The following is an 11951-nucleotide window of genomic DNA, read 5'->3' on the forward strand; positions in this document are numbered from 1 at the left end:
CCAAAAGACTCAAAACAGCAACCAAACACTCAAAACTGCCTTAAAAACACTTTCTAGACAGTTTTGAACACAAACACAAATTTGGACAAAATTGGGTTACAACTTGAATCAAAGCACTTAAAAACACAAACTAAATGGATTTCTAACTAATCTAACACTTTAAAATAAAGGGGGATTTGGTTTTGACGAAATTGAAAACAAGACAAAACGTTGTAATTAAAACAGATTGTAAAACGAATTTGGAGTTTAAATGGATGATGGATTAGTTAGAGGCTCTTTCTCTACACATGACACGTATGCAAACGACTCGATTTCCAGTTATTCCTTCATAGAATTATGAACGACATTGCCCCAAATTAACCGTGACATCACTAGCTAACTCTCAGATTTTCCTTGTATTATTGGATTGGATAGCATCATTCGACAACCCAAAGCATTCTTCAAAAGTCCCCTACATGACATCATAATAGAGATACGATCAAAGATCATTGCGTTCAATGAAAACCATAAGCAATGACAAAGCACTTGCAACTATGACATCATGTCACTCATGCTAGGAATTGAACTTAACGCGATTGTGACTAGCAACCTTTACTACATATGAATATAAGTTTGTAACGATTATGTGAAACATCCTTATACTCTAGCATCAGATTTATGCATGCCAATCAAGTGTCGACCCCTAATTAACAAACACAAATAAATTATTAATCAAATAGTTAAACCAATTGCATTCGCGATTCAAGAATTCATAACTGGAATTTATCAAATCAAATTGCACACATAGTCATGGCTTTGAAATCACCCCTAACCAATAGGGGTTTAGCCACTCATGTTCATAGCAAAACGAAAAGAAAAGAAATTACACATTGAAATCATAGAACGAATTACACCTAGAATGCACCAACAATGAAGCTTGGACATCCAAGGGTCCTTTCTTTTTCCTTCTTGCTGCAGCACACAAGTGGGTGAGTGTATGGATTGTGTTTAGGGTCAGAAGTTATGGAGATTGGTGAAGGATGGGCACGGCAAAGGGAGGTTGGATGGTTTCTGCGTGAATGGGAGTGAATGAATTGTTGTGGATGGATATAGGTTGGTTATCGTGAAGGGTGGATTCCTTAGAATGGTCAGAAAGGGGTCTTATTTATAGGGAAAGGAATGGCTACGAATTTATTAAATTTGGAATCAGAAATCAATGGAAAATAGGCAAGAAAGGTGCAGAAATTAAAGAGAATAGGAAAGGAAATTCAGAAGAGAGTGTAGGACAGATTTAGGAATGTGTTTTGAGGCACAAAATAGGTAAGAATTCTCTCCCCTTGTGCAGCAAGAATTGAAACAAAAGGGAATATAATTTTGGGTCAGAAATAGGTAAGAAAGAATCAGAAATTAAAGAGAAATAGGTAACAAAGATGTGGCACAATATAGGAAAGGTACTTAAGGTCAGAAATTAAAAGGGAAAGAGGATGTATGGTGCGGCAAGGGACAAGGGAGAAAGGGAAAGGTGTTTTTGGTTCTGAAATTAGGGAAACATGGCAAGGGAAATTGTTGCACAAGAGGAGACAAGGAGGAAACACAAAGGGGACAAGGCGCCACCTTTGTAGGAGGTGCTGAAATTGTGTCTTCTAAGCTTCCAAACTGACTTCTAACATCCTTTAGGTCTTCAATTTCGTCAATCAATATTACTCCAAGCATAAGCTATTCAATTCATGCCAAAAACTGCTCCAAAAGGCTCCAAAATGCATCTTTTTGCATACTTTGTCCTTAGAACCTGAAATTGCACGAAAATAGCTTAAAATACTAAAATTACTAAGTACTAGCAACGTAAATGCAAGGAAACAAGCTAATTAAGTCGCATAAATATGCTCCTATCAAATTCCCCCACACTTAGCTTTTGCTAGTCCTCGAGCAAAACAAAACAAAACAAAACACAACCTAGACCTTCCAACAATTGTCTTAGGGATTTCCAATGCATATGACATGCTAAAAATCATTACTTACACAGATTTTAGTCATCTTTACCCTCGAGCACATACTTAATCGTAGTCACCATTCACTAGTTCGCATATAATCCATTAAAACAACATTTTTGAATGTAGTAACATGCCTTAGAGAATTCCCTCAATTCCTTACTAGATATGCACTCAATTTTCACTCAGATTTTCTGACTACACACCCTACACTAGGTATATGTGAGAAGATTGATGTAAACATGTAAACTAGTACTCACATATGTTATAGCAAAGAAAGGACTTTTCTGGAATTATTAATGCATGTATATATATGATCTCATGAACAGAATGCTACTACATAGAAGCGAGAACCAATGATATCATATGCTCATACCAATTCCAAACTCCACATATTGAAATACACAACACTCAAGATAGAAGTCTAAGGGTTGTAACGGGGCTAAGGATATTGGCTAACAAAGAAAGGTAAGGAAAAACAAACGTTCTTAAAGAAATAGTAAGCAAATTAAAGAAATAGTAAGCAAAGTAATGAAATTGACACTTAGAATTACTTTTGAATGCAAAAATCAACTTTTAAACACAAGGGAAGATTCATGCAACACTTAGGGTCAAATTCAAACTTTTGGACCCTTTCTTCAACAACCAACACATGTGAGTTCATTCTCACTTATTTTTCAACTCTTTTTCATACTTTTCACACACTTTTCTTCTTCTTTTTCTTTTTCCAAGAAATTTTTTTTTTTTTTTTATGCCCTTTTCTTTCTTTTGACACACAAAACACACTTTGAAAACCCTTCCCCCACACTTGTTTTTCTGCAAAAATCAAAAGGAATTCCCTCTAAGTCATGCTTCACTATTCTTTAAGAACAAGGGTGTGGACAGTCCTAATCTAGGCTAGGTAGGGATAATGTGGTTAACAAAGAAAATAGGCTAACGAAGGCTCAAAGGGGTTAAACCTACAAAACATATGACAAGGGTGGATTTGGCTATTTGGCTTTGGTGGTAACTAAACAACTTCATCTTGAATATGTGTTATGCAAATCAATAACATGCTTTGAATGGAACGGGCATGAGTTCTAGTATTTGGATCTATAATGATGAAACGCATTCTAAGTAGCAACCAAGCAAAGAATGATGAGATCATGCAATGACTTTAGAAAAAAAGAATGCACAGATTAATAACTCTCCAAATAATGTTTAGGCTCAAGTCTCACAAGGTTGTAACGTTAATTTGAGTTCCTTCCTTCAAGCATGTTACAAAAACTAATTTTTTTTCTTTTATGATTGCATGCGAATTCGTAAACTATAACTACAACCAAGCATAAACCAAAGAGCATATCAAACTTTCATCCATGTTTGTAACTTTCTTTAACAGTCATGTAATTAAAAACCAAATCCTCATCATTGTGTTGGAAGGTACCCTAAGACACAGACAAACACACAAAAACAACTCTTTTTGGCTTTTTCAAAACAATTTTTCAAATTTTTATCAAATTTTCGGATTTTTACTTCAACACACACCAAAACAGCTCAAAATGCACTTAAAACACTTAAAAACAGTGAGAAACAACTTTAGAGGGGATAGGTAATAAAACCCACGAATTTGCATCAAAAATACTTTGTTATCCCCCCGCACTTAAATCAAACATTGTCCTCAATGTTTTAAGCATAACTCACAGAAAGCAAACAAACAAAAAAAAACAACTAAGTATGATAAAATAAAGGCAGCAAAGATAAGGGTTTAAGAACGCAAATCTGAGTGTGGAGTGAAAGTTCCATCGTTCCTAAGTTGAATGCATGGGTTGCATCCCAAGAAGCGCTTGCTTTAACGTCTTGCAGTCGGACGAAGACCTCCAATTAAGCTCCATTGGTGGCCAGGGCATGGAATTGATCTTTGAATGGACGGTGATACTTTAAATGATCCGGCAATGGTTTAAATTCTAACGTGGGTGCCTAAATCATCAAAATCAACATGTTAGTAGAAAACGTATTTGAAATTGGAGAAAATATCTTACCTTTTTGCTCCGATAAGAACTAAAGGACGAACACCACTTCTTTGAACATTTCAGGGACTTTGAATTTGGCCAGATTTACTACGATGGTTGTGATTTGTCCCGTGTCATCAAACTCAACTTCTTTGGGCTTTGTTGTTTCAAATACGTCCTCTTTGATGAATTCTTGACATTCTCCAGCCACTTCTTTTTCTTGAATCCTTCTTTTTGATGTACAAAGTTCTTCAAACAATTCAACACAATTTGAAACTTGGTTTGCTGTACCAAGAATTTGGATATCACTTTGCACCTTAGGAAGAGCTTCCACAATGTCTTTTTCACTCTCTTCTTGCTTGGGAATCAAAAACCTGCGAGGAAAAGGGACATTGGGTGGCATAGGGTTAGAATTAACGAAAATTGGACCCAACTTACCTGTATTGGACAGTGGTGGAGCATTGGGAGGCTGCGGCAAGGGTAGTGGAGCAAGGGTAGGTTGCGGCAAGGGTGGTTCTTCCCTTGCCGTGGCCTTGTCATCCTCTTCTTCTTCGAACAACAGCTATTCATCCATGTTTTGGATTGGTTTGGACGTTTTTGGGCTTGTTCCAACCTCCATGCCACTTTCCAAATTGATAGCATCATGGATTTCAAAATTTTCCTTCAAATTTTCTATAGTTGAGTTGGAGAGTTCACTTTGCTCTTGAATTTATGCCATGAACTCCATAATCTGCCCAATTTGCTCCTCCAATTTGCCCGTCTTCGTGGCTTGATTTTGCATCTCTTTGTTTTGATTTTCTACTTCCTGATTCAAAGAGGTGAGTAATTTATTCAACATATCATTATCCAGAGACGTACCTGAATTGAATTGAGCAGATTGTTGTGGTGGCTGTGATGGTGCATATGGCCATTGATAGAACTCTTCTTACTGCCAATATGCACCATGTTGGAATTGTTGAGGTTCTCCCCACATGTAATCTGAATAATCTCTCCAATCCGAATTGTAAGCATTGGAAAACATGTTGTCCCATGATTGGCTATGGCATTGATAACCCCAAGCATCTTCATTTGTAGCGAATTGAGAACATTGATGAGTTGGATATCCTTGCCCATAGAACACACCACATGTAGGGACACTTTGCATTGTGGTCCTTCCGGCAATCTCTGACAATTGAGAAGTAAGATTCGCCAATTGAGCTTGAATGTTAGCAAAATCCATGTCTTACTTCTCTAGTTCCTGAAATCAAAGAAACAAAACTAAATCAAATATCAAAAGTAAATAAAACAAAGCAAAACAAAATCAGTAACTAAAACAAAAGACACAAAAAAGAAATAAAAAGAAACAACGGGGGATTAGCAAAGTTGCTAATCCCCGGCAACGGCGCCAAAAATTTGATGCGAAATATATAAGCACACAAATTAAACCCTCTTTTTATCAATTGTAGCAAAGTATGTAAGTAGGGATCGTTCTAAACCGGGGATTAGGAGGGATTGCTAAACTCTTGAAAACTGACTTAAAAACGTAAAAACAAAGTTTAACACACTAAACTAGACTCAAAGAATGCAAAACTAAAATTTAAAACACTAAAACAAACCAAAAGACTCAAAACAGCAACCAAACACTCAAAACTGCCTTAAAAACACTTTCTGGACAGTTTTGAACACAAACACAAATTTGGACAAAATTGGGTTACAACTTGAATCAAAGCACTTAAAAACACAAACTAAATGGATTTCTAACTAATCTAACACTTTAAAATAAAGGGGGATTTGGTTTTGACGAAATTGAAAACAAGACAAAACGTTGTAATTAAAACAGATTGTAAAACGAATTTGGAGTTTAAATGGATGATGGATTAGTTAGAGGCTCTTTCTCTACACATGACACGTATGCAAACGACTCGATTTCCAGTTATTCCTTCATAGAATTATGAACGACATTGCCCCAAATTAACCGTGACATCACTAGCTAACTCTCAGATTTTCCTTGTATTATTGGATTGGATAGCATCATTCGACAACCCAAAGCATTCTTCAAAGGTCCCCTACATGACATCATAATAGAGATACGATCAAAGATCATTACGTTCAATGAAAACCATAAGCAATGACAAAGCACTTGCAACTATGACATCATGTCACTCATGCTAGGAATTGAACTTAACGCGATTGTGACTAGCAACCTTTACTACATATGAATATAAGTTTGTAACGATTATGTGAAATATCCTTATACTCTAGCATCAGATTTATGCATGCCAATCAAGTGTCGACCCCTAATTAACAAACACAAATAAGTTATTAATCAAATAGTTAAATCAATTGCATTCACGATTCAAGAATTCATAACTGGAATTTATCAAATCAAATTGCACACACAGTCATGGCTTTGAAATCACCCCTAACCAATAAGGGTTTAGCCACTCATGTTCATAGCAAAATGAAAAGAAAAGAAATTATACATTGAAATCATAGAACGAATTACACCTAGAATGCACCAACAATGAAGCTTGGACATCCAAGGGTCCTTTCTTCTTCCTTCTTGCTGCAGCACACAAGTGGGTGAGTGTATGGATTGTGTTTAGGGTCAGAAGTTATGGAGATTGGTGAAGGATGGGCACGGCAAAGGGAGGTTGGATGGTTTCTGCGTGAATGGGAGTGAATGAATTGTTGTGGATGGATATAGGTTGGTTATCGTGAAGGGTGGAGTCCTTAGAATGGTCAGAAATGGGTCTTATTTATAGGGAAAGGAATGGCTACGAATTTATTAAATTTGGAATCAGAAATCAATGGAAAATAGGCAAGAAAGGTGCAGAAATTAAAGAGAATATGAAAGGAAATTCGGAAGAGAGTGTAGGACAGATTTAGGAATGTGTTTTGAGGCACAAAATTGGTAAGAATCCTCTCCCCTTGTGCAGCAAGAATTGAAACAAAAGGGAATATAATTTTGGGTCAGAAATAGGTAAGAAAGAATCAGAAATTAAAGAGAAATAGGTAACAAAGATGTGGCACAATATAGGAAAGGTACTTAAGGTCCGAAATTAAAAGGGAAAGAGGATGTATGGTGCGGCAAGGGACAAGGGAGAAAGGGAAATGTGTTTTTGGTTCTGAAATTAGGGAAACATGGCAAGGGAAATTGTTGCACAAGAGGAGACAAGGAGGAAACACAAAGGGGACAAGGCGCCACCTTTGTAGGAGGTGCTGAAATTGTGTCTTATAAGCTTCCAAATTGACTTCTAACATCCTTTAGGCCTTCAATTTCGTCAATCAATATTACTCCAAGCATAAGCTATTCAATTCATGCCCAAAACTGCTCCAAAAGGCTCCAAAATGCATCTTTTTGCATACTTTGTCCTTAGAACCTGAAATTGCACGAAAATAGCTTAAAATACTAAAATTACTAAGTACTAGCAACGTAAATGCAAGGAAACAAGCTAATTAAGTCGCATAAATATGCTCCTATCAATCTCTTTCCTTCAGCTTGAGAGGGTGTGTTAAGAGTACATCCTCACATAGCATCAATGTATCAAAACCACCACCAAATTAGATTCTTACTTAGCTGATAAGCTTGTGATGTGTTGTGATTAGTTAGTTGTATTATGCTGAGCTGGCACATATATTTGGGATAGGATATTTATGTATAAATACCTTATGTATGGTTCTTTTAGATGAATGAATAACCACAATTATATTTCTCTCACTCTTTCTCTCTACAATTCTCTTCTAGTTTTCCTCTCTGGATTCTGAGTTTCAACATGGTATCATCACCATTGTCTAACTGACTCTAATCCGGCGTTTCCCTATCTTCTTGAAACTTCTTAGCGTTTCTTGAATTTTCTTACCTCCCAAACAGATCGCTGCTTTTCTGATTTCTTCCTTTCTTCCCTCAATTTAGCAAATCTTGATATGATGATTGCCGCCAATTCCTCCGATTCCACTTCTCAACCTCCTGCAAACCCTAATTTTCTAGCGAATCTCCCTCACAGTGACATCTCTAACCCCTCGATCATGTCGATTGGATCGATTTCCATTGCAAATGTTGCTAGAATGGTTCCGACGAAGCTCAATCGTCAAAATTATATTACTTGGCGCAATCTCTTCATCTTTGTCCTAAAGCGTTTCAAGCTTCTTGGACTCATCAATGGCAAGGATTTGTGTCCTCTCAAATTTTTCTGAAACTCCTCTGGCGAATGTGTACTCAATGATTCTTTTTAAGCCTGGTGTGAGCGTGATCAGATTCTAACCATTTGGATCAACTCTACTCTTTCTGAAGATCTTCTTCCCTTGACCATTAGCATGGAAGACTCTCGCTCTCTTTGGCAATCTCTTGAGCGGCGCTTCTTTAGTGCTTCTCGCACATAAGTGCACAGTCTTTGATCGAAGATCCAAACAATTCAGAAAGGTGATTCTTCCATGACCGACTTTCTGAATTTCATTAAAGATATCTCTGATAAACTCGCAGCCGCTGGCAAACCACTGACTGAATCTGATCTCATGGCGTACATCTTATCTGGACTACAGGATGAATACGAATCATTTGTTGACTTTATTGAGACTCGAAATGAAGCTATGATTGTTGATGAACTTCATGGCCTCTTATTAAGTAAAGAAATCTCTCTTCAAAAATGTAAAACCAGAGCCTCTTCCTCATCTGCTGCACCATTTCATGCCTATGCTGCTCAATCCGCCAATTCTGAAGGCATCTCGAACAAAGGAAACTGGAACAACAACAATTTTTTAAATCGAAATCGAAATCGTTCTAATCAAAACCAGAACTTTGGGGGCAACAAACCTAACAACTGGAACAACAACAATTTTAGTGGTCTACTTGGTGCTAGTCCTTCTCGCCAAAACTATGGTCAATCTTTCTTCTCTGGTCGATCTGTGCAATGTCAGCTATGCCTACAATATGGTCACTGGGCTCCCACATGCAATCGTCTCTCTCAGTTTGCATCCACCTCAACCAACACTTTCACTTAAGCTCCTATAGCAATGTCTGCCATGACTTCTTCTGCACCTTCTAGCTATTGGCTCACTGACAGCGGTCCATCCCATCATGTCACAACTAATCCCTCCACACTTAACTTTGTCATCCCTTACTATAGAAGTGATCAACTCTTCGTTGGAGATGGAAAAGGTATGTGCATTTCTCATACCGGTTCTGCCATCATTCGCAGAAAGCATGCTTCTTTTAAATTGAATGATGTTCTCTTATTTCCTCAAGCATCACATAACTTGTTATCTGTTTACAAGTTTGTCTATGACAACTGGTGTTCCCTGACATTTGATCCTTTTGGGTTCTATGTCAAGGACTTAAGAACTGCGAAGATGTTTTTCCAAGGCCCTAGTGAAGACGGCTTGTACCCCTTCTACTGGAATGCCTCCAATGGTGTTTCTAGCATTGTAATATCTCCAACTGCACTAATAATTGCTAAGGCTGACATTTATATCTGGCATCGAGTACTTGGACACCCTTCTTGGGAAGTTTTACATTCTATTGTGTATAAGAATAATCTTCTTGTAATTGGTTATGTTAGAAATTTGTCAGTGTGCACTGCATGTCAATTTGGGAAAGCTTATAGGCTCCAATTTCTTTCTTTACCTTGTACTTCAACTAGACCACTTCAGCTTTTCCACACTGATGTATGGGGTCCCTCTCCCACATCTTCATGTACTGGTTACAGATTCGATCTAATAATAGTGGATGATTTTACTAAGTACAGTTGGCTTTATCCTCTCTATTTCAAGTATGATGTCTTCTCTACTCTCAAGACATTTCTTTTAAAGATTCAAACTATTCTTGACTTCAAAGTTCAAAGTAAAAGATCAGATTCAGGGGGTGAATTCTTGAATAAGTCACTCCAAGGTTTTCTTAATGATCAAGGCATCACCCATCAGTTGATTTACCCTCACACTCCTGAGCAAAATAGGTGTGCAGAGAGCAAGCATCGACATGTTGTGGAAATGGGCAGAACACTGTTATCTCAGAGTGGTTTACCTGCAAAGTTTTTGAGTTGAAGCTTTTCAAACTGCTATCTATCTCATTAATCGATTGCCTTCTCAATCCTTTGTAATCAGTCCTTAAGAACTCATGCTTCATGCTTCTCCAAAGTATAACACACTAAAGACTTTTGGATGTGCATGCTATCCATGGTTACAGCCTTATTCCAATGATAAATTTGACTCAAAGAGTAAACAATGTGTTTTTCTGGGTTATAGCTTGAATCACAGTGGCTATAGGTGCTTGGATCCTATCACCAATAGACTCTACATCTCGAGACATGTGGTATTTGATGAGTCCTTATTTCCTTATAAACATCTTTCTTTTCTGATTTCATCTCAACGATCATGTTCACCAAAGCACTTCAATCCTCCTATGTCTCTATCTCTTCCATTACCTGTACCACACTCTGAGAAACAACCAAATACTCCAGCTTCCTATTCTGAGCAACAAGATACAACTTCTCCTGTTCCAGATTTGATTCCCTTTCCAACTACATCTTTTAGCACAGGAACATCTCCCACTACCTTACCTACATCATCATCATCTAAATCATCATCATTCCATCCTCCAACTCCTGTCAATAATCACCTGATGATTACAAGTGCAAAGGTAGGTATTCATAACCCAAGGTGTTCACTGCTACTAAACACCAACTCCCATCTGCAGTAGATTCTCTTACCAAGTTATCCATTACTCCATCAACTTTTCTCCAAGCCTCTAAGCATTCTCACTGGATGAAAGCTATGCAATCTGAGTTTCAAGCATTGTAGTCTACTGGAACTTGGGAATTGGTTCCTAATAATCCAACTTACAATCTTGTTGGTTGCAAATGGGTTTTCAAAGTTAAGCACAAACCAGATGGTACCATTGAAAAGTACAAGGCAAGACTTGTTGCCAAAGGTTTTCACCAACAGGAAGGTTTAGACTTCTTAGAAACCTTTAGTCCAGTTGCAAAGCCTACTACTATCAGGATCTTACTTTCCATTGCAGTTAACTATGATTGGTTTATACACCAACTGGATGTAAGTAATGCCTTCCTTCATTGTCATTTAAAGGAAGATGTATATATGATTCAGCCCCCTGGTTTTATAGACCCTTCCAAACCTCATCATGTCTGCAAGCTTAGGAAATCACTTTATGGCCTTAAACAGGCTCCTCGAGCTTAGTATGAGGTTTTCTACAATGTTATTCTTTCTCTGGGATTCAGTTCATCATACTCTGATACAAGTCTTTTCATTAAAAGGGATACTTCCATTACTTTATATTAGTCTATGTTGATGATATAATCATCACTGGAAGTTCAACTATTGAGTGTCAATCTATTATCTCCAAACTGCAAGCTTTGTTCCCTGTTAAGGATCTGGGCGATATTCACTATTTTTTAGGCATTGAAGTTAAAACATCAACAGAGGGCTTGCTTATGCATCATTTTAAGTATGCATTAGACTTGCTCAGAAAGACATATATGCTTGGCGCTAAACCTTGTGCAACACCTATGTCTACTTCCAAACTGGATCACTCAGGCATACTATTTTCTGATCCCACTCATTATAGGTCCACAGTTGGTGCTTTACAATATCTAACTTGGACCAGGCCTGATTTAGCCTTTATTGTAAATCAAGTTTGCCAATATATGCATTCTTCAAGAACCATTCATCTTCAGGCAGTCAAGCACATCCTGCTATATCTCAAGGGCATGGTTGATTCAGGGCTTTGGTTCACTAAAGGCCCTCAATATCTCACTGCTTGGTCCGATGCAGATTGGGTAGGTTGACCTGTGGATAGAAGATCCACCAATGGCTATTGTGTGTTCCTAGGTCCTAATCTAATCTCTTGGAGTGCTAAGAAACAAGCCACAATTGCTAGATCATCAACAGAGGCTGAGTATAAGTCTCTTGCAAATACTGCTGCTGAGATAACCTGGGTGTGCAAGATTCTGCAAGATATATCCTTCCCTTTGCTCAAGACACTGATCATCTACTGTGACAACAA

The 11951-nt window shown here is 37.6% G+C and overlaps 1 pseudogene; it reads left to right on the top strand.

The window, feature by feature from the left end:
- The first annotated feature begins 7864 nt into the window (after nucleotides 1-7864).
- Nucleotides 7865-8696, top strand: LOC126609242 (uncharacterized; annotated as a pseudogene).
- The last annotated feature ends 3255 nt before the right edge of the window (nucleotides 8697-11951 follow it).

Source organism: Malus sylvestris, chromosome 16 (genome assembly GCF_916048215.2).
Source record: "Malus sylvestris chromosome 16, drMalSylv7.2, whole genome shotgun sequence".
Taxonomy (NCBI): domain Eukaryota; kingdom Viridiplantae; phylum Streptophyta; class Magnoliopsida; order Rosales; family Rosaceae; genus Malus; species Malus sylvestris.